The sequence below is a fragment of the Orcinus orca genome, chromosome 4, assembly GCF_937001465.1.
Source record: "Orcinus orca chromosome 4, mOrcOrc1.1, whole genome shotgun sequence".
Taxonomy (NCBI): Eukaryota; Metazoa; Chordata; class Mammalia; order Artiodactyla; family Delphinidae; genus Orcinus; species Orcinus orca.
In genome coordinates this window covers 18370113-18392501 of record NC_064562.1, presented here as the reverse complement: position 1 = coordinate 18392501, position 22389 = coordinate 18370113, and the positions used below count along the sequence as shown (strand labels likewise).

General features: G+C 37.0%; 1 long non-coding RNA gene and 1 other non-coding gene across 2 annotated transcripts in view; both read right to left on the bottom strand.

The window, feature by feature from the left end:
- Positions 1–2500: 2500 nt before the first annotated feature.
- The window catches only part of LOC125964246 (uncharacterized), a 96783-nt gene continuing 76894 nt past the window's right edge, over positions 2501–22389 (bottom strand). Inside the window, exon 3 of the long non-coding RNA XR_007477045.1 lies at positions 2501–3643. This is a non-coding gene — a long non-coding RNA (uncharacterized LOC125964246). The remainder of the gene's footprint in view (positions 3644–22389) is intronic.
- On the bottom strand, positions 18946–19052 carry LOC117195566 (U6 spliceosomal RNA). The gene has a single exon (XR_004475297.1). It is a non-coding gene; the product is annotated as a U6 spliceosomal RNA (small nuclear RNA).

Here is a 22389-nt window from a genome sequence, read left to right as displayed (position 1 = left end):
TGAGAAAGTCGTGCCAAAGTAAAATGAATAGGTGGCGTGAGAACATTGAGACCTGATGGCTGAGTACATTACCATGGAGGCAAAGGGAGCTCAAGACACAAGAATGCTGAGTCCTATTCTACCTCTAACCACCTCTGTGGCAGTTAATTTTGTCTTTTGGGATAGTTCACTGTGTCTCCGAGTCTCACATTTCGTCTTTGTAAATACTGTAAATTATAATAGGTCAGTCAAGGGGAGAAAACATGAACTGTCTTGCACATTTAAGGGATATTTTCCTCATGGTGCATGGTTCTGATAGAGGCATTCAGTTCTACTACCTAAAATTATCTCCACGCTCCAGCCCACCCACCCACGTGTACATATCCTCACAAACTTGCTAGAGAAATCCTCCAAGTCTTAAAACATTTCATTCCTCCTACCCTGGACTGGCCTGAGGCAAAACTGGGAAGTAATTGAAATGAGTGTGATGCTCTTGGGATTATTTATGTGTCAAAAACTCTCATGTATCAATAACACTAACATCTAATACTAACCACATGAGTTAGATATTTTACAGGTAAGGAAATGGAGAAACAAGATATTTTAATTAATTTGCCTAGTGTCACATGACCAATAAAAGGTAGAGCTGGAATTTGAACCAAGTCTGTTTGATTTCAAAGTCCACGCTCCTTCCATTTCATCGCATTGCCTCATGTAAACTTGTTTCCTCACCTCTAACCTCACCTCCACTGTAACACTTCATGGAAAAGAAACACCTGTATTTTATCTTACCTACTTCTCCACTCTGGCAAGGTTAACTATCTGGCTCATGAATGATTTTCGTTTCAGAGTTAACGGAAGCTAATCTAGTAATCCATGCCAATAGGCTTATAACCATCCATTCCTCTGTGAAACATATGTAAGCATTTTAAGAGTGGTGTTTTAGATAAAAATAAAGCAATTCAAAAGAGGAGTTCTGATTAGATTATCTTGCTTCCTTCATATACTCTCTTTTTTCTTCATATACTTTTGTGTAGCGCAAATCACCAGCAATTGCCCATTTTCCCTACTTAGGATTTTTCCAGATCCTTTTGAAGTCTCCACCATTTCCTTTTCAGGGGTCCTCTTTTATCTACTTTAAAATTCACCTAAAGACTTCCTTAAGGAGACATATTCTAACTTAATCTCATCCAACCCTGATTAAGAAGTTCTTAGTGCTTATAAAGCTCCTATAACAAAAACTGGCTTATTGAGACTTCTGAACAGAAAAGCCTCATTAACCGGCATGTCTCTTTACCTGCAGTTCACTGATAATTGATTCTCATAATGATGATCCTGAAGATTCTAAAGTATTAAAGACTGAATAAAGTTTGCTTAATGTACTTGTATTTGTTTCCCATGGCTGCTGTAACAAATAACCACAAAATTATTGGCTTAAAACATCATAGATTTATTAGCTTACAGTTCTGGAGGTCAGAAGTCCAAAATGGAGTTCACTGGGCTAAAATCAGGGTGTTAGAAGGGCTTTATCCCTTTTTGGAGGCTCTCAAGGAGCATCTGTTTCCTTGCCTTTTCTAGCTTCTCGAGGCTGCCCACATTCCTTAGCTTGTGTGCTCCTTCCAGCCTGCAATCACATTCCTTCCTCTCACTCTCCTGCCCATTTCTTTCCCTTTTAAGGGCCCTCATGATTATATTGGGCCCAGTAAAATAATCCAGGATCATCTTCCCATCTCATGCTCCGTAATTTAATCACATCAGCAAAGTCCCTTCTGCCATGGAAGGTAATATATTTTTTATTTTTTTCTTTTTCTTTTTATTGAAGTACAGTTGATTTACAAGGTTGTTAGTTTCAGGTGTATAGCAGAGTGATTCAATTCTCTCTATATGTATATCTATTCTTTTTCAGGTTCTTTTCCATTGTAAGTTATTACAAGATATTGAATATAGTTCCCTGTGCTATACAGTAGGTCCTTGTTGTTTATCTGTTTTACATATAGTAGTGTATATCTGTTCATCCCAAACCCCTAACTTATCCCTCATCTCCTTTCCCCTTTGGTAACAATAAGTTTATTTTCTGTCTTTGAATCTGTTTCTGTTTTGTAACTAAGTTCACTTGTATCATTTTTTTAATATTCCATATAGAAGTGATATCATGTTATTTGTCTTTCTCTGTCTGACTTATGTCACTTAGTATGATAATCTCTGGGTCCAAAGGTAACATATTGACAGGTTCCAGGGACTTGAACGTGGATATCTTGCGGGTGGAGAGGCATTATTCTACCTACCTTGGTAGTTAATATTAAATTTATTTTGTTTCATTAAATGTATGACAATTAGCAAAAACCTATATGCATAGATGATACATATGTGATATGTATATGTGAGTGTACATGATAAATTTGTTAACTAGTTCTTTAATCATGCTGGAAAATAGACTTGTAATTTTTATCTTATATATGTGTTTTAATCATTTCATGGATATACATATATTTGTCTTTCTAGATCCATTATCCAGATCCACATTTTTATGTCCTTTTTCCCTTCCTAGAATCTAGTAATAGTTCTATTGGCTTGGCCAAAAAATTTCTTCAGTTTTTAACTAAGAATAAAAGACACATTTTTCATTTTCACCAAGAACTTTATTGAACAACGTATTCACTGTTTTGATCCACTACCTTCTGCCATTTTCCAGGCAACTTCATAATTCCATCTTCCCAAAACCTTTTTATCTTTTTGAGCAAAGAACTGTTCCAGGTGCCTTTTACAGTCTTCCAGGGAATTGAAATTTTTTTCCAACAGGAGAATTTTGTAAAGATGGAAATAAATGGAAATATGAAGGTGCGATGTCTGGTGAATATGGCGGATGAATCAGAACTTCCCGGCCACGCTGTAACAGTTTTTGCCTGGTCATCAAAGAAACATGCAGTCTTGCGTTATCCTGATGGAAGATCATGCGTTTTCTGTTGACTAACTCTGGACGCTTTTTGTCAAGTGCTGCTTTCATTTGGTCTAACTGGGAGCAGCACTTGTTGGAATTAATCGTTTGGTTTTCCAGAAGGAGCTCATAATAGAGGACTCCCTTCCAATCCCACCATATACATACATCACCTTCTCTGGATGAAGACCGGCCTTTGGTGTGGTTGGTGGTGGTTCACTTCACTTGCCCCACGATCTCTCCCGTTCCACATTATTGTACAGAATCCACTTTTCATCGCCCGTCACCATTTGTTTTAAAAACAGAATGTTTTCGTTAATGTTTAAGAATCACACGCGGAAGGTTTTTGTCAAGAAGGTTTTTGAATCACACGCGGATTCACACTCTTGACAAGGTTTTTGTCAAGAAGGTTTTTGTCACTTAACTTATGTGGAACCCAAACATCTAAGAGATGTACATAACCAAGCTGGTGCAAATGGTCTTCAACGCTCGATTTGGATATTTTGAGTAGGTCAGCTATCTCCCACGTGGTATAACGTTGATTGTTCTCAATTAATATCTCGATTTGATCGCTATCAACTTCAACTGGTCTACCCGACTGTGGAGCATCGTCCAGCAAGAAATCTCCAGCACGAAACTTCTCAAGCCACTTTTGACATGTTCGATCAGTCACAGCACCTTCTCCATACACTGCACAAATCTTTTTTTGCGTTTCAGTTGCGTTTTCACCTTTTTCAAAATAACAAAGCATAATATGCTGAAAATGTTGCTTTTTTCCTTCAATCTTAAAATGGCTACACAAAATTTCACCAATTTTGATAAGTTTTTTTTTAAATGCGCTCTGATATGACATCTGTCACATACAATCTAACAAAATTGTTTCTAATGAAGTTAAAGACAACTACTAGAGCCATCTTATGGAAAAAAACCGAACGAACTTTTCGGCTAACACAAAATGTACATTTTCAACAAACATCATTGATTAAGTTGACTCATATTCCTGAAGTAATCAGACTTGAACCAGGTTTTTATGGTAAATAAACCAGTTCATGGTTTTCTGGGAGCAAAACAATTAAAGGAATATGAAAAATTCATATGGAAATTAATTAGAATTTACACTTTGTAATTATCAAGTCAGCAAGTCAGGCTGTTAATTCTGCATTGCTATTTCCATGTAATCATTCATTTATTCAATAAATATTTAATACTACCCTACTGTGAGCTAAGACTTGAGGATACAACAGTGAACAATAAAGACTTGTTCCTTTATTGAGCAGATTTGAATGAGAAGGACAAACAAGCAAACAAAACATAAAGATGGGATAAGTACTATAAGGGAAGCAGATAAGGAGCTGGGACAGACAAAAATGACAGTGGGGAAGTAATTTATAACATTACATTGTGTGGGAAGGCCACTCTTAGAACATGATAACTAATCTGAGACCTGAAGATAAGAAGCTGATCACACAAAAAGCCACAGGGAGAACTCTTCAGGCAGAGGGAGCTGCAAGTGCAAAGGTCCAGAGGCAGGAAAATTGTGGCTACGTTTTAGGAAATGAAAGGCGGCCAGAGTATTGAAGCCTAGTAGGTAGAGGAGAGTGGCAAAAAATGAAGTTGCAGAGGTAGTGAAAAGTCCATTAATGCTGAATTTGGGGCTTTAATGGATGCAAAAAAAAAAAAAAGCCCTCTGTGGTATTCCAGAATTTAAAAACAAGTGGGATATAGGTCTCAGGGGTCAGATTGGATAGAGGTCAAAATAGCATCTGTGTTACTGATTCTGCTGATTGGAGAATTTAGCCAAATGGGCTTCCTAATACTCCTCCCACTGCTATCACCTCCCGTTTTCCCCAGCAGAGCTGAACTGCAGGCTTTCCCTCTAGGGGCAAGCTAGTTACTGAAGGGCAGAGGAGAAATAAGCCGTTCTGAAAGAAAGAACCCAAGAAGTCTCTGAGCAACGCATTCTCAATTCCCATTGCCATCTCACCAGTGAGATAATTCCCTCTTCCTACTCCGGGGAAGGAGTACTAACGGATGAGAGTGGAGGGGGCAGTTGCTGAGAGAGAATGGGACTATTTCCATGATTTTCTCCCTGCTGAGAGAAAGTTCTCTCCTTTCTATGGAATGTGTGGAGGGGAGGGGAAAAATAAATATTACCCTTACAGTTCCATCAGATGGGTCTTACAGGCCATGATGCAGAGTTTGAATTTCACTAAGTACAAACAACAAGCAGTGAAGGGTTTTCAATAGTGGAGTTACATAGACTGATATACAATTTGGAAAGATCACCTGGGCTGCTGTGGAGACCAGTCGAAATAAGAAGAGCATCTAGCAGGAAGAGTTACTGCCTCCTAGATGATTTGAGAGATGGTATGGCTCACATCAGGGCAGTGGAGGAGGAAAGTAAGAGGATTAGAGGTCTAGAGGTAGAAAGGCTGTACTCGCTGATGAATTAGATTTAGGGCAGACAGTCAAGGAGGAATTAAGGCTAAGTAATTAAGGCTGAGATTTCTGGTTTAAATGACTGGGTGGATGGTGGAGCCATGTATTCAATTGGGAAAACTGGGAAAGAAATAAGACGGCCACAGAATTACATTCCTTGGATTTGGCAAAGAAAAGATTGTTGGTGATTCTGCAAGAGTAATTTTTGTGAACACCAGGAAGTGAAACCAGATTTAGAATTTGAAAGACTGATAGATAGGTGATTGCCTGTGTACGTTTTTAAAAGAAATTTTACTATGGAGGTGAGCAGAGAAATGGCATAATAAGGGAGATAAGGGATGTTTGAAGATTTTTTGTTTTTACACTGAAGTGAATGGAGTGATGAAGTGATGCAAAGTAGAATAACTAGAGGTACAAAACCTTTAGAAAGGCAAAGGGGAATGGGACCCAGAGCTCTAACTGGGTAATGGGCCCGAGAGACGGACACCTGAAGTGAATCTCTGTAACAGGAGTGAAGATAACAGATACAGGTGGCCTGGTAGGTTTGATGGCAGGAGGATGGAGAGCCCCCACTGAATAACTTCTATTTTATTTATGAAGCGTGAGGGGACATCATTAATGGAGGGTAACGGGAGATAAGTTATTTGAGGAGAGAAGAGACAACATGAAGGAGTTGTGTCCAAAATTATGAATTCAAAGCTAATGCAGAAATTAAGTACTATTACTGGGCAGTGTTTAATGCCCATGTGAGGTTTGTAATTATCAACGAAAAGTATATCAGTTTGGTTATTTTCTTCAAAGTTTCATTGTCTATCAGATTCTGATATGGTCAAAGAATGGTTGTAGTGCAGTTAATAGTGCATGTGAGCTAAAAAGATATTTGAAATTTGTATTTCAGAGGTAGTTCAGTTTATTCTAGGCATGACCATGGGAACAGGTGGCTGAAGAGGGGAAGAGGAAAAGTTAAGAAGTCAAGGAGCTAAGAGGAAAGTTATAGGCTAGGTCATCCACATGCACAGTGAAATCACAGAGCATGCTGACAAAAATAGGAGTGGAGCGTGAGCCAGGGGCTAGGTTATCTATGAGTAAAGAGGAATGGCCAAGAGATCAGCAGATGGCAGCAACATGATTTAGAGAGGGATATAGCCAGATGGCATGAGCTTCAAGAGAGCAGAGGTCTCTGCAGGAGGACAGTGGGGAGAGAGGAGAACACCTACTCTATTGGCTCTGTAGTAGGTGGAGTGTGAGGGGGGAAAGCAGAGGTCATTCGAGAGGCCTGTAGTGTAAAGTGTCCTCAACTGGAAAGTCAAAAGATGGAAGGGAAAATTTCCAGAAGATTGAGAATGTAACAGATGGTTTTGTTTTCAGTTGCTGCTTACTAAACCACACCAAACTCAGTGGCTTAAAAGAGCAATTTTATTCTCTCTCAAGATACTTCAGATTGACAGTGCTCAGCTGGGTGATTCTTCTGATTCACATGATGTCATATGGGGCTGAAGCCACTGGGAGCTTTGACTGGGCTGGAAAATCCAATTAGCTCATTCACATATTTGGTGTGTTAGTGGAGATGACTGGAAAGCTGGGCTCACTTGGGATACCAGTGCATCTCTCTCTCTCTCTCTCTCATCTCAGGGTTTTTCCTTCTCCACACGACTACTAACATGGAAGCTTAGGCTTCCCAAAAGCGCAAAAGTGGAATCTGCCAGACCTTGAGGCTTATACCCAGAGCTGGCACATCATCATCACATTCTATTAATCAAAGTGAGTCATGGGACCAGTCCAGATTCAAGGGAGGGGTCTCACAATAATGTCAATACCAGGAATTGTGATCCATTGGTAGCCATCTGTGGTGATTAGCTTACCATAAGAAATTTGTTGATTCAGACTCAAACTTTTTAGAGGGCAGAGAGGAAAGGCTGAGATGGGATTCAGTCAGATTAGGAGATAGAGCAGTACAGGAATGGAAGAGCAGGTTATAATGGATGATGAAGGGACTTGTACTTCCAAAGATTACTGAAATAAAGAGCAATTTGAGGCATGATGCAACTAGTTCTACTAAAGCAGTGATCTCCAAATTTCTTTTTGATTATGCACCCCTAAGTAAAAATTTTTGAACAACTTAATACATTATAATTACATAATTATTAATTATATATATTTAATAATGTTCTACTGTAATGTGTACTTTGTATAACTTAAAATAGAAATTAAGAATGATTAGATAAAAAAGATTAGATAATACTTTTCATATTATTTTATTCTATTTATCAATGGTTCAACAGCCTCCTTGCCCTTTCTGGTGAGAGCAATTTGGTTGACAATTCCTCATCAATTAAAAAAATTTTGTTTTAATACCTTGTGATATAGTGGCTCAGTAGTCTGGTTCTAAGTTCAGTTTATTCCCATGTTGGTTTTAATGGCTATTTTAGCTGAAAGAGCTTTCTCACAAAAATAAGTACAGCCAGATGGAAGAAGTGCACCATTAGCTGTGCCTGCTAAATCATGATACTTATTTTTCAAACCCATCCCCAATTATGCAAAGGGTTTTGTTGAAATTCAGCTAGCCAACATATATCATACCCAATATCAGTCAGTCATTCTTACAAACTAATCAGAAGTTATTGCATTTTTATATTTTTAAGAAATGGGCTCAAAACCCACTGAAACTACTCATTTTTTAAAGTGAGATTAAAGGAAGATCTTTAAGGAAGATTTGTTAAAAAGTCTTAAAAACTCAATTTCCAAGTTTTTATGTGCAGATATTAAGAGTTTTACATTTAAATTGTTTTCAACAACAAAATTACATAACAATGGAACATTTCCAAGTATCTATTTTAAAAATGCTCTCTCCTTAGCCCAAATGTCTTTTGAGCAGCAGTTACTTTCTCCTTCATTATTAAAAATGTCACCTTTACCTTGAAGAAACTGATTAAGAGTATTATTTTTTCAAAAATATCTGACTGTCACTTGCGTTCATAGAAAAAGTTAGCAAATTGGGCACACTTGTCAAGTTTACTTGACAAGATGTTATTCAGCTTTTAGTTGGACAGTCCTTTCTCGAAGAAAACCAGTATACTGGTTACTGTGTGGTAAAAAGATTTTCATGGTCAGCCCTTGCTTATTACAAGGCTCCACTATTATTTTAAAGATCTTATTTTATTAAAAAGTTAATCGCATTGACAACATTCTGTGTAGCACACGAACCATGGTACAGTATCATACATAGAAAGGAAATCAATTCATAGCATCTTGATGCTATGTATTTGCCTTGTGGAGCAAGTGAGGACAGGAGTGTCAGTCAGTACATTGAGTATTAGAAAAGCATAAGTCCCTTCATATTTTTTAGATACAAAATAAAGGTGTCAAGTCTAATATTTTACTCTTGCTCCCCATTGTTTCGTTTTGCACATTTCATTTTGGAAACCATACTCTTTGAGTAGGATGAAGAGGAGAGACATTTGGTTTGGCAGCATGGTCCTAAGCAAAACAGTAAAACTGTGACTTTGGGGTGACTGCTCCTTCTGACAACACTCAGTATAGTAAAGACTTCATGCTAAAACATCCCACTGCAGTACAATTATTAAGTACCAACTACATGCAGACAATGGTTATAACAATGACTTTTACATTGGAAGACAGGTGATCCAACTTTTGGTCTTCAGGTACGTATTATATACATTTATAAATTCACTCATTCACTTAATATATTTTCCATAACTTTTGGCACATATTTTAGAAGTGAGGTAATATTGATATGAGTTTCAAGGATTTACCAAAGATTACACTTACTGTGGGTGGTGAAGATTAAGCTATATGCTTAAGGTATTTTCTATCTAAAATACTTCCTTTAAGAAGCTCTTCAGTTACTAAGATGGAATTTAATCAGGCATAAAATGCTAAAAACAAAAACAAAATACAAAAGTTCCCCCCAAACAAAAAGCACAACAGGACTTGTACTATCAGGGAAAAGCACGAACATTCAGATGCCAGAGTTGGGTAGCAGAGTATGCTGAGTTCAGAAATGACTTGGGGTCGGGGGGCAGGTGGTTTGCAGCAGCAGAGGAATCAGTCAAAGGAAGGAAGTCATTGGAAACACTTGTCTTCTTAGAACAAATAAGCATACTGGGTGAGTGCCTCACAGGCAAATCCTAGAATTTCTTCCAATAGCAACATAGGAAAAGGATATCTTATTGGTTGTTTGGGAATGATTATAGTGTAGACATTGGATGTAGGAGTCTGGAACACAGTGGAGGAGAGGTCATGCTCTGCTTTTCCTCTTAGCTCAGACCTCCTTCTCCTCTGCCCACCTCTCAGCGTGAGGTGGGCCCTCTTCTCTTCCCTTCTTTCTCTTCCTTTCTCTCCTTTACACACTATCCCCGCTTGACACTGAGTTCCAGATCTGTATATCCAGCTACCTACCATACGTCTTCTTGCTTGTCTTATAAACATTTCAAATTTGATATAGCCAAAAAAGAAATTTCAATCATCCTTTCTTCTCCAATCTGCTTCTTTCCTAATCTTTACCATCTCATTTTGTTTAAACCAAAAACCTAGAACTCATCATTTACTCTTCCCTTGCACTCTGTGTTCCTTACCACCTGCCCCCACCTCCCCACCCCAATCCATCTGATTCTTCTTCTTTCAAAACATAGATTTCACATCTGTCCACTTCTATCTCTGTTACACAACCCTGGTCCAAACCACCATCTTCTCATGCCTAGATTTCTCTAAGCGTCTCTGACTTTTTCTCTTGCCCCCTTACAATCTAATTTCTACACAGCAGCTGGAGTCATCATTATATAAAATGTAAATCAGATCCATCACTCCCCTGCTAAAACCCCCCAAACTTCCTACCCCACTTAGAAGAAAGCCCAAACTCCTTACCCTGGCTTACAAGGCCTCATGTAATCTATCCTGCTTGCATCTTTGTCATCATTTTAAACCCTTTTCCCCCTTACACTGCCTTTCTTTCTGTTTCCTAAAAATGCCAAGTTCATTCCTGCCTCAGAGCCATTGAACCAGATATTCCCACAGCCAGGAATGCTTTCTCTGTAACTGCTTCCTTCTTGTCATTCAGGTCACAGCTCAATTATTATAGAGGAACTCAGTTGCCTCACCTCTATAATGTACGGAAACCGACAAATCTAAAGTAATCAGTTACTCCATCATATCACTGTTTTATTTTCTTTATAGCCTCATTGTTATCTGATATTTTCTTGTTTTATTTGTTTGTTTTCTCCCTGTATTAGAATGTAACAATAGTAACAATAAGGATTTTTATCTTTTTTGTGAACTGTCACTGTTAGAACAATGTCTAGAATGATTTTCTTTTAAACATCAATTGCATGCTCCAATTTAGTGCCCTGGAAGACAGCTTTAAAGATAGAATATCACAAGCCTCATTAAAAGTGTCTCATATCTAATGCTGTTTAATGGGAGATGGGTCATATCCAGCAACAGTTGTTTGGTAGCGGGGAAGGATGTCTAATGGAACAGCTGTTTTCAAAAGAATCTTAAGAGCTTTAGACTTCTAATTCAGGGAGATGAATGAATAGACTCAAGGAGCTCTTCTGAGCATGTGCTATGCTGGTGACAGTGATAGGATTATACAGGAGATAAGACTGTGGAAGAGAGCCAACTCATTTGTCCAGCTGATTGTACTATGAGCGGTTGGGGGAATAGAACACAGAGATAATATTAAAATAGAAATCACAGGAGAAATACAAGTTACAGATGGATAGAATCCAAATCAATTGCACAAACAGAGATCAGTTACTATAAAACATGATTCAGGCCTTCAAGGAAATTTACAATATAAAAGTGGAAGTGAATATATACATAGTTAAATGGAATCCAAAATTCAGCTTGGACTAGCCTCAGGCACACCTTCAAACCAGGCCACTCAGTTTTAGCCTTTAAATAAATCCAACTGTGAGAGAATTGCGTAGAAATATAGCCTTACTAAAGATTTAATGAGAAAACAGAAGGAGTCATATAGCAAAGTAGCCTAAAACTCTGCTCTTTCTCTTTCTTACAACTGCCTTATTCCTTCCTCAGAATCTCCTCAGCAGCCTTTCTAATCACTTAGTCCTCTTTTTCCCCTTCCCCCTTCTCTAGCCAGCTTGCATCGTATCCTCAGCAAACCAAAATCTAATTGTCAGCCAAACTCTGACCACCTATTGTTTCTCAAACGAACTTAGGATGGTCGGCATAGGGGTGTGGGTGGGGAAAATGACTCAACTCTTATGCCACCGATATGTCTGGAAAATGGAAAATAATTCAATATTATTAGAGTTTAAGTTTCACAATGGGGTTTAGTTGGAAATAAATTTGAAAAGGTAACTCAGAGCATGATTAGCCTTGAATGTCACCCCAAACATTTTTATTTTGGAGGTCAATAGGGAATTTTGAAGATTTTTAAACAGAGACGTTTCATGACCAGATTTGTATTATAATAAGATAAGCCTGGGAACAATATGAGGGATGAATTAGAAAAATAGTCCACCAAAGATAGGAATAATTTGCAACGATTTTAAAGTTATTCAATGACGAAGTTATAAAATACAGTAATGGAAATGACATGGAGAAGATGATTTCTAAATACATTTAAAATTCAAGAATCTTCAGAATTTTAAGTTTGATTAGATGTAGAAGGTGGAGAGGGTTCTCTTGTTTCTAGCTTTGGCAACCAGTAGGCGAATGATGCAATTAACTGAGTTAGGGAGTACAGACAATGAATAGCTGCTCTATCTTTGTGTGTATTTTATGATTTGTTTTTGTGGGCAGAGATAATGATTTAGATGTCAAACCAGACAAGTGTGAGCAGGAAAGCAACACACCCACATGAAGATGTACAGCATTTAGAAATGCATGTGTGAGGTTTAAAGGAAAGGTCAAAGTAAGATGAAATTAGCTGTACAGAATGATGATGAAAGCTATGGAAGCAGATAAGTGATGCATGAGCAAGTGTGAAGCTAGGAGAAAATAGTGCTAAGAACATGTACATAAGGAAGTATTACATTTAAGATATTTGTGGGAAAATAGGAACAGATAAACAGATTGACCAAGAGTTGTCAGAAGGAGAAGGACTGTTGATAAAAAGAAGACCATTATTTTTGAAAAAGTGAGAACTTAGGACAAAGAATTAGGATATATGATGTACAAGTAGTTGTGGAATTCTGATATAGCATAGGTTTTAAAACATATTTTTTCATACCTTTATTTTAAAAAAATAAGTGTATTTATTTATTTTTGGCTGTGTTGGGCCTTCGTTGCTGCACGCAGGCTTTCTCTAGTTGTGGCAAGTGGGGGCTACTCTTTGTTGTGGTGCATGGGCTTCTCATTGCGGTGGCTTCTCTTGTTATGGAGCACAGGCTCTAGGCACGCGGGCTTCAGCAGTTGTGGCACGTGGGCTCAGTAGTTGTGGTGCACGGGCTCTAGAGCGCAGGCTCAGTAGTTGTGGTGCACGGGCTTAGTTGCTCCGTGCCATGTGGAATCTTCCCAGACCAGGGCTCGAACCCGTGTTCCCTCCATTGGCAGGCGGATTCTTAACCACTGCGCCACCAGGGAACTCCTACCATAGGTTTTGAATCACAAAGTTTTTAAACTGTTAAAACATGATAAACTGTTCACAGTTATAAGCTTGATTATAAGGAAGTAGGGGCAGGGGTGATAAAGGGGGATGAGGGAGAAGCTTCAGCCATGATGTTGAAATAGAAAGAATTCCCATTTTCAGGGCCTTCTTGTGTAAGTCTAGAAAACTAAAGTAGACCTCTCTGCTTTCTCCATATATTCTTTTTTTTAAAAAAAAATTTGTATTAAAGTATAGTTGATTTACAATATTGTGTAAGTTTCAGGTATACAGCACACGTACATATTCTTTTTCAGATTCCTTTCCCCTATTGGTTATTTATACATATATGTGTGTGTGTGTGTGTGTGTGTGTGTGTGTATATAAAAAACATCTTCTTTATCCATTCATCTGTCAATGGACATTATTTAGGTTGCTTCTATGTTTTGGCTATTGTAAATAGTGCTACAATGAACACTGGGGTGCATGTTTTTTTAATAAATTTATTTATTTATTTATTTATTTATTTATGGCTGTATTGGGTCTTCGTTGCTGCGTGCAGGCTTTCTCTAGTTGTGGCGAGTGGGGGTTACTCTTCGTTGCAGTGCATGGGCTTCTCATTGCGGTGGCTTCTCTTGTTGCGGAGCATGGGCTCTAGGGGCGCCGGCTTCAGTAGTTGTGGTGCGCGGGCTCAGTAGATGTGGCTTTTGGGCTCTAGAGCGCAGTCTCAGTAGTTGTGGAGCATGGGCTTAATTGCTACGCAGCACATGGGATCTTCCAAGACCAGGGCTCGAACCCATGTCCCCTACATTGGCAAGCAGATTCTTAACCACTGTGCCACCAGGGAAGTTCCTGCATGTATATTTTTGAATTATGGTTTTCTTCAGATACATGCCTAGAAGTGAGATTGCAGGATCATATGGTAGCTCTATTTTTAGTTTTTTAAGGAACATCCATACTGTTCTCCCTAGTGGCTGCACCAATTTACATTCCCATCAACAGTGTAGGAGGGTTCCCTTTTCTCTACACCCTCTGCAGCTTTTATTATTTGTAGACTTTTTGATGATGGCCATTCTGACCAGTGTAAGGTGATACCTCATTGTAGTTTTGATTTGCATTTCTCTAATAATGAGTGATGTAGAGCATCTTTTCATGTGCCTGTTGGCCATCTGTATGTCTTCTTTGAAGAAATGTCTATTTAGGTCTTTTGCCCATTTTTTGATTGGGTTGTTTTTGGTTTTTTGATATTTTGAGGTATATGAGCTGTTTGTATATTTTGGAAATTAATCCCTTGCTGGTAGCATCATTTTCAAATATTTTCTCCCATTCTGTAGGTTGTCTTTTCATTTTGTTGATGGTTTCCTTTGCTGTGCAAAAGCTTTTAAGCCTAATTGGGTCCATTTGTTTATTTTTGCATTTACTTCGTTTGCTTTAGGAGACAGACCCAAAGAAATGTTGCTATGATTTATTTCAAAAAGTCTTCTGCCTATGTTTTCCTTTAGGAGTTTTATGGTTTCCAGTCTTACATTTAGGTCTTTAATCCATTTTGAGTTTATTTTTGTATATGGTGTTAGCGAGTGTTCTAATTTCATTGTTTTACATGTAGCTGTCCAGTTTTCTCAGTACCACTTATTAAAGAGACTGTCTTTTCTCCATTGTATATCCTTGCCTCCTTTGTCATAGATTAGTTTACCATAGGTGCCTGGGTTTATCTCTGGGCTTTCTATCCTGTTCCACTGATCTATATTTCTGTTTTTGTGCCAGTACCAGATTGTCTTGATTACTGTAGCTTTGTAGTATAGTCTGAAGTAAGGGTGTCTGATTCCTCCAGCTCCATTTTTCTTTTTCAAGATTGCTTTGGCTATTCACGGTCTTTTGTGTTTCCAGCAAATTAAAATATATTTTTGTTCTAGTTCTGTGAAAAATGCCATTGGTAATTTGATAGGGATTGCACTGAATTTGTAGACTGCCTTGGGTAGTATCATCATCTTGACAATATTGATTCTTCCAATCCAAGGACATGATCTATCTTTCCATCTGTTTGTGTCTTCTTTGATTTCTTTCATTAGCACCTTATAGTTTTTGTAGTACAGAATCTTTTGCCTCTTTAGGTAGGTTTATTCCTAGGTATTTTATTCTCTTTGATGCAGTGGTAAATGGGATTGTTTTCTTAATTTCCCTTTCTGATCTTTCATTGTTAGTGTATAGAAATGCAACAGATTTCTGTGTATTACTTTTGTATCCTGCAACTTTACCAAATTCATTGATGAGTTTGAGTAGTTTTCTAGTAGTTTTTTTCTGATAGCATCTTTAGGATTTTCTATGTATAGCATCATGTCATCTGCAAACCATTACAGGTTTACTTCTTTTCCAATTTGGATCCCTTTTATTTCTTTTTCTTCTCTGATTGCCATGGCTAGGACTTCCAAGACTATGTTGAATAAAACTGGTGAGAGTGGACATCCTTGTCTTGTTCCTGATCTTAGAGGAAATGCTTTCAGTTTTTCACCATTGAGTATGATATTAGCTGTGGGTTTGTCATATACGGCCTTTATTATGATTAGGTATGTTCCCTTTTTTTTTGAAGTGAAAATTAAATTTTATTTATTTAATTATGGAGGGGGAAGTTGACAATAGTAATCTGGTTAAAAAGCTTATATTCTTGATCAGGGGTTAGCAAACTTTTTCTGTAAAGGGCCAGATTGTAAATATTTTAAGCTCTTTGTGGGCCACACTATTTCTGTCCCAACTACTCAACTTCACCATTGTAGAATAAAAGCAGCCATAGACAATACATGAAAAGAATGGGCATGAGTGTGATCCAATAAAATTTTATTTACAAAACTGATGAGGGGCTGGATTTGGTCTATAGGCTATAGTTCTTTTACCCCAGTTTCTGATCAGTCATGCAAGTGAGATTGATACCTGGTTAGGGTGGGCATGTTTGATCTTGGTGAACTATAAATCTCCCACAGAGCTAGTCCAGTTTTGTCCAGGTGAAAATCACTTTTATCTTCATATCTTGATCTAGGTGTGGTAAACATCAACCTGGTGATCTTTGAAGATCCAAAAAATGAGGGGGTATTGTGAAACCAGCAAGGGCACTTTTGGTTTTGTTGAGGTAGAGACCTTCATGATTAACTGAATACCCACAGGACTTTTGATGTTCCTTGGAATCTTGACAACTGCATGCAGTTTTTGCACCTCCTTCATTATCTTTTTACTCTCCAGTTTAATTGATCAATATATGTTAACAAATAGACCAATACCATGATATGTTTTAGTTAGAAGAAAATTACCTGTCTTATTTGTTTGTATTAATCCACAATTTGCTTACATGCCATTATTAATCACTACAATTAAAATGGGCTGAAAACACTCAAGATGAGTTACTATTACTTTCTCGCTATTTAATCAACATTTTCCTGTGTGCTTTATTCAATTAGGCTCTCTCCTTTAGTCATAGTTAAAAATACAATATGTGTTCATTCATTCATTCATTGAAATCTCATTGAGTGCCATGTGTGAAGCACAATGCAATGTGCTGTAAATACAAAGATAATCCTGTTTAATCTTTGCCCTTGAAATGCTCTCTGGCAAGCCATAATAGAGCTTCCAGAGGGAGGGAGTGGTCAACAGTACCAAATATGGCACAAAGGTCAATCATGAGAAGAGAACATAGGCCACTGTATTTAGCGGTAAAGAAACACAGAGAGAGACATTTCTATAGAGTGTCAGTTTAAGTGCACATACTCTTGGATCCTTCAAACTCTTCCTATGCTACAATGCTCAGATTCCTAACAATACAGCCCAAGGGCACAGTCTTTGTTCCTCCCCAGAGGCTATATGATAAACTCTAATTTCCAGATGGATTGTACCTCAGAGCTATATTAGTTAGGATACCAGCTTTGCTAGGCATCAGCAGAAAAGGATTTTAGTAAAGGATATTGGATACCTCTCAAAATTTCTGGAAAGAAAGGAGAATCAATCATGGAAGCTACACAAATAGGAACTAAGTCGGGGAGTCTTGTAAAGACACATTGTCTAGACACTGCATTTTTTAAGACTATTTTTTAGAGGAGTTTTAGGTTTACAACAAAATTGAGAGGAAGATACAGAGGTTTCTTACATACCTTTTTCCCCACACATGCATAGCCCCCTCCATTGTCAACATCACTCACCAGAATGGATCATTCTTATTTTTTTACCAAGGATGAACCTACATTGTCACATCATAATCACCCAAAGTCCACAGTGTAACTTAAGGTTCATTCTTGGTGTTGTACATTCTATGGGTTTGGACAAATGTATAATGTATGTATAATGTATAATGACAAACAGTCATCATTATAAAATCATAGAGTATTTTCATTACTCTAAAAATCCTCTGTGCTTTGCATATTCATCTCTGCCCTCTCTGACTTCTGGCAATCCCTGAACTTTTATTGTCTCCATATTTCTGCCTTTTCAAAAAGGTCATATAATTGGAACTATACAGTATGTATCCTTTTCAGATTGTTTTCTTTCACTTAGTAATACGCATTTAATGGCCCTATGTGTCTTTTCATAGCTTAATAGCTCATTTCTTTTTAGTGCTTAATAATATTCCATTGTCTGGATGTACCATAGTTTGTTCATTTGCCTAATGAAATACATCTTTGTTGCTTCCAAGATTTGGCAACTATGAATAAAGCTGCTATAAACACCTATGTGTAGGTTGTTGTGTGTATATAAGTTTTCAACTCCTTTGGATGAATACCAAGGATCACAATGACTGGATTATTGGTATGAATATGTGTAGCTTTGTAAGAAATTGCCAAAATCCCAAAAGTCTTCCAAAATGGCTGTAACATTTTGCATTCCTAGCAGTGATATATGAGAGTTCCTGTTGCTCCACATCGTTTCCGGCATTTGGTATAATCAGTGTTTTGGGTTTTGGCCATTCTAATAGGTATATAATGGTATCTCATTATAGTTTTAACTTGCAATTCTCTAGTGGCATATGATGTGGAGCATCCTTTCATAGGAATTTGTCATCTATATATCTTTTTTTTTTTTCTTTTTTTTTGGTGGTACATGGGCCTCTCACTGTTGTGGCCTCTCTCGTTGCGGAGCACAGGCTCCGGACGTGCAGGCTCAGCGGCCATGGCTCACGGACCCAGCCGCTCCACGGCATGTGGGATCTTCCCATACTGGGGCACAAACCCATGTCCCCTGCATCGGCAGGCGGACTCTCAACCACTGTGCCACCAGGGAAGCCCTATATATCTTCTTTGATTAGTGTCTGTTCAGATCTTTGGCCCATGTTTTAATCAGGTTATTACTAAGTTTTAAGAGTCCTTTGTGTATTTTGGATAATAGTCTGTTATCACGTGTCTTTTGCAAATATTTTCTCCAAGCCTGCGTTTTTTTCTTCTCATTCTCTTGAATTGTTCTTTTTTTGTGTGTTTTGAAATTTGACTTTTTCCAAATCTTATATCACTAAAATAACTTTCTTTGGCTAGTATTTACATAAGATATCTTTATCTTTTATTTTCAGTTTTTGTGTGTGGTCTTTTAGTTTAGTGCATTGCTAGCAACATAGAGCAAGATTTGTTGCTTTATCCAACCTAATAATCTCACTATTACTATTACAATTTCTGGTATATCTGCAATGACTTTAACAGTCTTATTTTATATTTTATGCCTACCATTCTTTTTCTATTGCTTAATTTTTTTTTCTGCCTTCTCTTGGTCCAAAAGTTTTCTATTCTCCACTTTTTGTCTGCTGAGTCATTTATTACTGATTATATATTTTGTCTATTAGTTATAATCCTTATTTTTTCAGCATTATATTTAACTATAAATATTTCTTACAGATTTTAAGTTATCTGGTGTTTTTATTTTTCAAACGTAAAATGATCTTAGTATGCTTCAGTTATCCATTATTGTACTCTCCAATCTCATGACTGTTTGACTTTTTTAATACAAAAGTAGTTTTTTTTTTATAGTCAGTACTAACTTTAGTTTCACTAATTTAAAAAAAAATATGGAATGCTTCATGAATTTGTGTGTCATCCTTGTGCAGGAGCCATGCTAATCTTCTCTGTATTGTTCCAATTTTAGTATATGTGTTGCTGAAGTGAGCACTTCATTAATATTTTTAATTGTAGTTGATTTACAATATTGTATTAGTTTCAGGTGTACAGCAAAGTGATTCACTTTTATATACATATATCTATTTCAGATTATTTTCCATTATGGGTTATTACAAGATATTGAATATTGTTCCCTGTGTTATATACTAAATCCTTGTTGCTTACCTATTTTATTTATAGTAGTGTGTATCTGTTCATCCCATATTCCTAACTTATCCCTTCCTCTCCCCCTTTCCCCTTTGGCAACCATCAGTTTGTTAATTTCTAATACATCATTTTAAAAAGTTTCATGCATCTTCTGGTTTATTTTACTTATTGCTGAAAGACATCCTTCACTATTTTTTTCACTGACAGTCCATAAGTAGTATTCTCTGTCAGTCTTTGTGTATCTGAAAATGTAATTATTTTGTTTTATTCTTGAATGATAGTTTGACTGTATATAAAATTTTAGATTAACAATTATTCTTTTCCTCAGTGCTTTAAAGCTATCATTTCATTGCCTCCGTTGCCTATTATTATTGATAAGAGGCCTGCTATAGGTTAAAATGTGTTCCTCTTCTCTCTCTGGTAGCTTTTAATATATTTTCTTTTTTCTTTTTTTAAAAATTCAGGTTCATTGAGGTATATTTTACACACAATGAAATCTTTTTATGTGTACAGCTCAGTAATATAGAACATTTTCATTAAACACAAAAGTTCTTTCACGCCCCTTGTTATGCAACCCCTCCCCCATCTCCAATCTCTGACAATGATCTGATTACTGTCTCTATGAATTTGCCTTTCAGAATGTTACATAAATGGAATTCTACAGAATTTTTATTTGATTTCTATCACTTAGTATGATGGATTTTGGAGGTTCATTTATATTATTTCATGTACTAGTACTTTGTGTCTTTTTATTGCTGAGTTGTATTCCACTGTATGGATGTTTTGCAATTTGTTTATTCATTCACCATTCACCAGTTGATGAATATTTGAGTTGTTTCCAGTTTGGGGGCTATTATAAATAGATCTTCTATAAACATTCTCCTATAAAAAATTTGTATCAACATATGCTTTTATTTCTCTTAGGTTAATATTTAGGAATGTGATTGCTGGTTCATACAAGAAGTGTTTGTTTTACTTTATAAAAAATTGCAAAGGTATTTTCCAAAGTGGTTGTCCAATTTTACATTCCTACTAACAATGTAGGAGAGTTCTATTTGCTTCTTTTTTTCAGTTGCTTTTTGTACCTAATTATATTTTCATTTTTATTATTTATTTATCTTTATTTGTTTATTGGCCACACTGCAGCATGTGGGGTCTTAGTTCCCAGACCAGGGATCAAACCCACGCCCCCTGCAGTGGAAGCATGGAGTCTTAAGCACTGGACCACCAGGGAAGTCCCTTTTATTTTTATAAATTTATTTTTATTTATATCTCTTTCTTTTAAATAAATCTTTTTGTCCCAAAGTTCTATTTTGGGGTGAATATCTCAATATTATCTTTAAGTTTGCTAATTCTCTCTTTGTATCTATTAATACTATCTAGAGTTTTATTTCATTTATTGAGTTTTTAAAATCTCAATAGCTTTATTTTTAATTTCTATAAATTCTACAATTCTCATATTTATCTTTTTTCTTCTTTTATTTTTCTGTTTCAAATTTCTTTTTATTTTTTAAAAGCAAATTATGTCTTCATTTATATCAATGAACTTGCTAAATATTTATTTTAATATCTTCGTTAGACTATACTTTAATTTCATCTGGGATGGATTCCTCTGTTGAGTTTATTGCTGTTGTTCTTGGAAATATATATATTTTGAACTTTTACTTTGAATTTCTCTCTTACTTTCTCTACTTCTGTGCTCACCCCTGCTTCTCTTGTGGTTGTATTGTTGCTTCTGCCCAGATCCTCAGGCCAAAATCAGGTTTTATAATATTAGTCCTCGCTACCTGTTGATTTGGCAATATTGCGGATTTGTTCATCAAGCCAGCTAATGACTTGCTTTTCTTCACATTCGAGGAGCTGTGCCTACTGTTTTCTTTGCCTAGGCCTGAAGCTCCGTATATACTATACAAAGCAGCAGATACAACAGTGGTTTTCCATTTGCCTTTTTGGAGGTGAGCTCCACCCCAAGTCTAGCTTGGATCAGTGGATGTGGTTGCAGTCCTCCACCTTGCACTGCATATTTTTTGTCCCTGTTAGCCTTCAGAAAGCAAATTCCAGCCACCAATTCTTATTTTTGGATTTAGAGTCCAGCAGAGCTTGTGACGTTTCTCTTCTGCTTCTTATCCATGGAGATTTATCTTACATTTGAGTCTGACAGGTCTTTTTTGGCTTTCTCTCTTAAATTATACAATTTCTCTCTTAAATTATACAATAATTTATACACTATATGTTACTGATTGTTTTTGTGTGCTGGGTGGGCACATGAAAACCTGAACTTACAGTGTCATCTTGACTGTAAATCTCTCAACACTCTTTTTTTTTTTTTTGCGGTACGCAGGCATCTCACTGTTGTGGCCTCTCCCGTTGCGGAGCACAGGCTCCGGACGCACAGGCTCAGCGGCCATGGCTCACGCGCCCAGCCGCTCCGCGGCATGTGGGATCTTCCAGAACCGGGGCACGAACCCGTGTCCCCTGCATCGGCAGGCGGACTCTCAACCACTGCGCCACCAGGGAAGCCCTCTCAACACTCTTTTAAAGCCTAATACTTCATACCCGCTCTACACCAGAAAAAGATATGATGAGAAAAACAACACATTAGATTCTCTCTGCTTAAACTCTGCTTTTCACTGATATGAGAAGTTGTTCTGTCCAACCTTTGTGTGGAAAGGAAATTATACACTGGGTTGCATAACCTTCTCATAAGTTTCATAGCTTCTCGTAAGTAAAAGCTTTATTTTATGGTATCATTATTGTGATCACTCATTTGTGTGGCTCTAGAAATTCCAAAAATATCAGGTACATCCATAAAAAATTATACTCTGAAGTTAAAAGAACTGATTATCCAGTTCTTAGGGTAATCTGCCGTAACTCTCCACAGTACTGTTGGACTGCATGATAGTTACCTACTATCTTTTATTCATTTTATTTATAGTAGTACAGCCCTTCAATTGTTTGTGCTATATTTTTGTTTTAATTTTTCCTTATTCCTGTATTAATTTTCATTATTTGTAAATATAAGTGGCTTAGTCCTTAGGCCTAAAAATAAGAAGACCTTTATATTAACCAAGATTTTCCATTAATTAGAAAATTAGTGTCACTTTAACTCTTTATTTCCTTGTTTGTAAAATCAGGCATATTAATTTTTTATTGCTGCTATAACAAATTACCACAAACATATT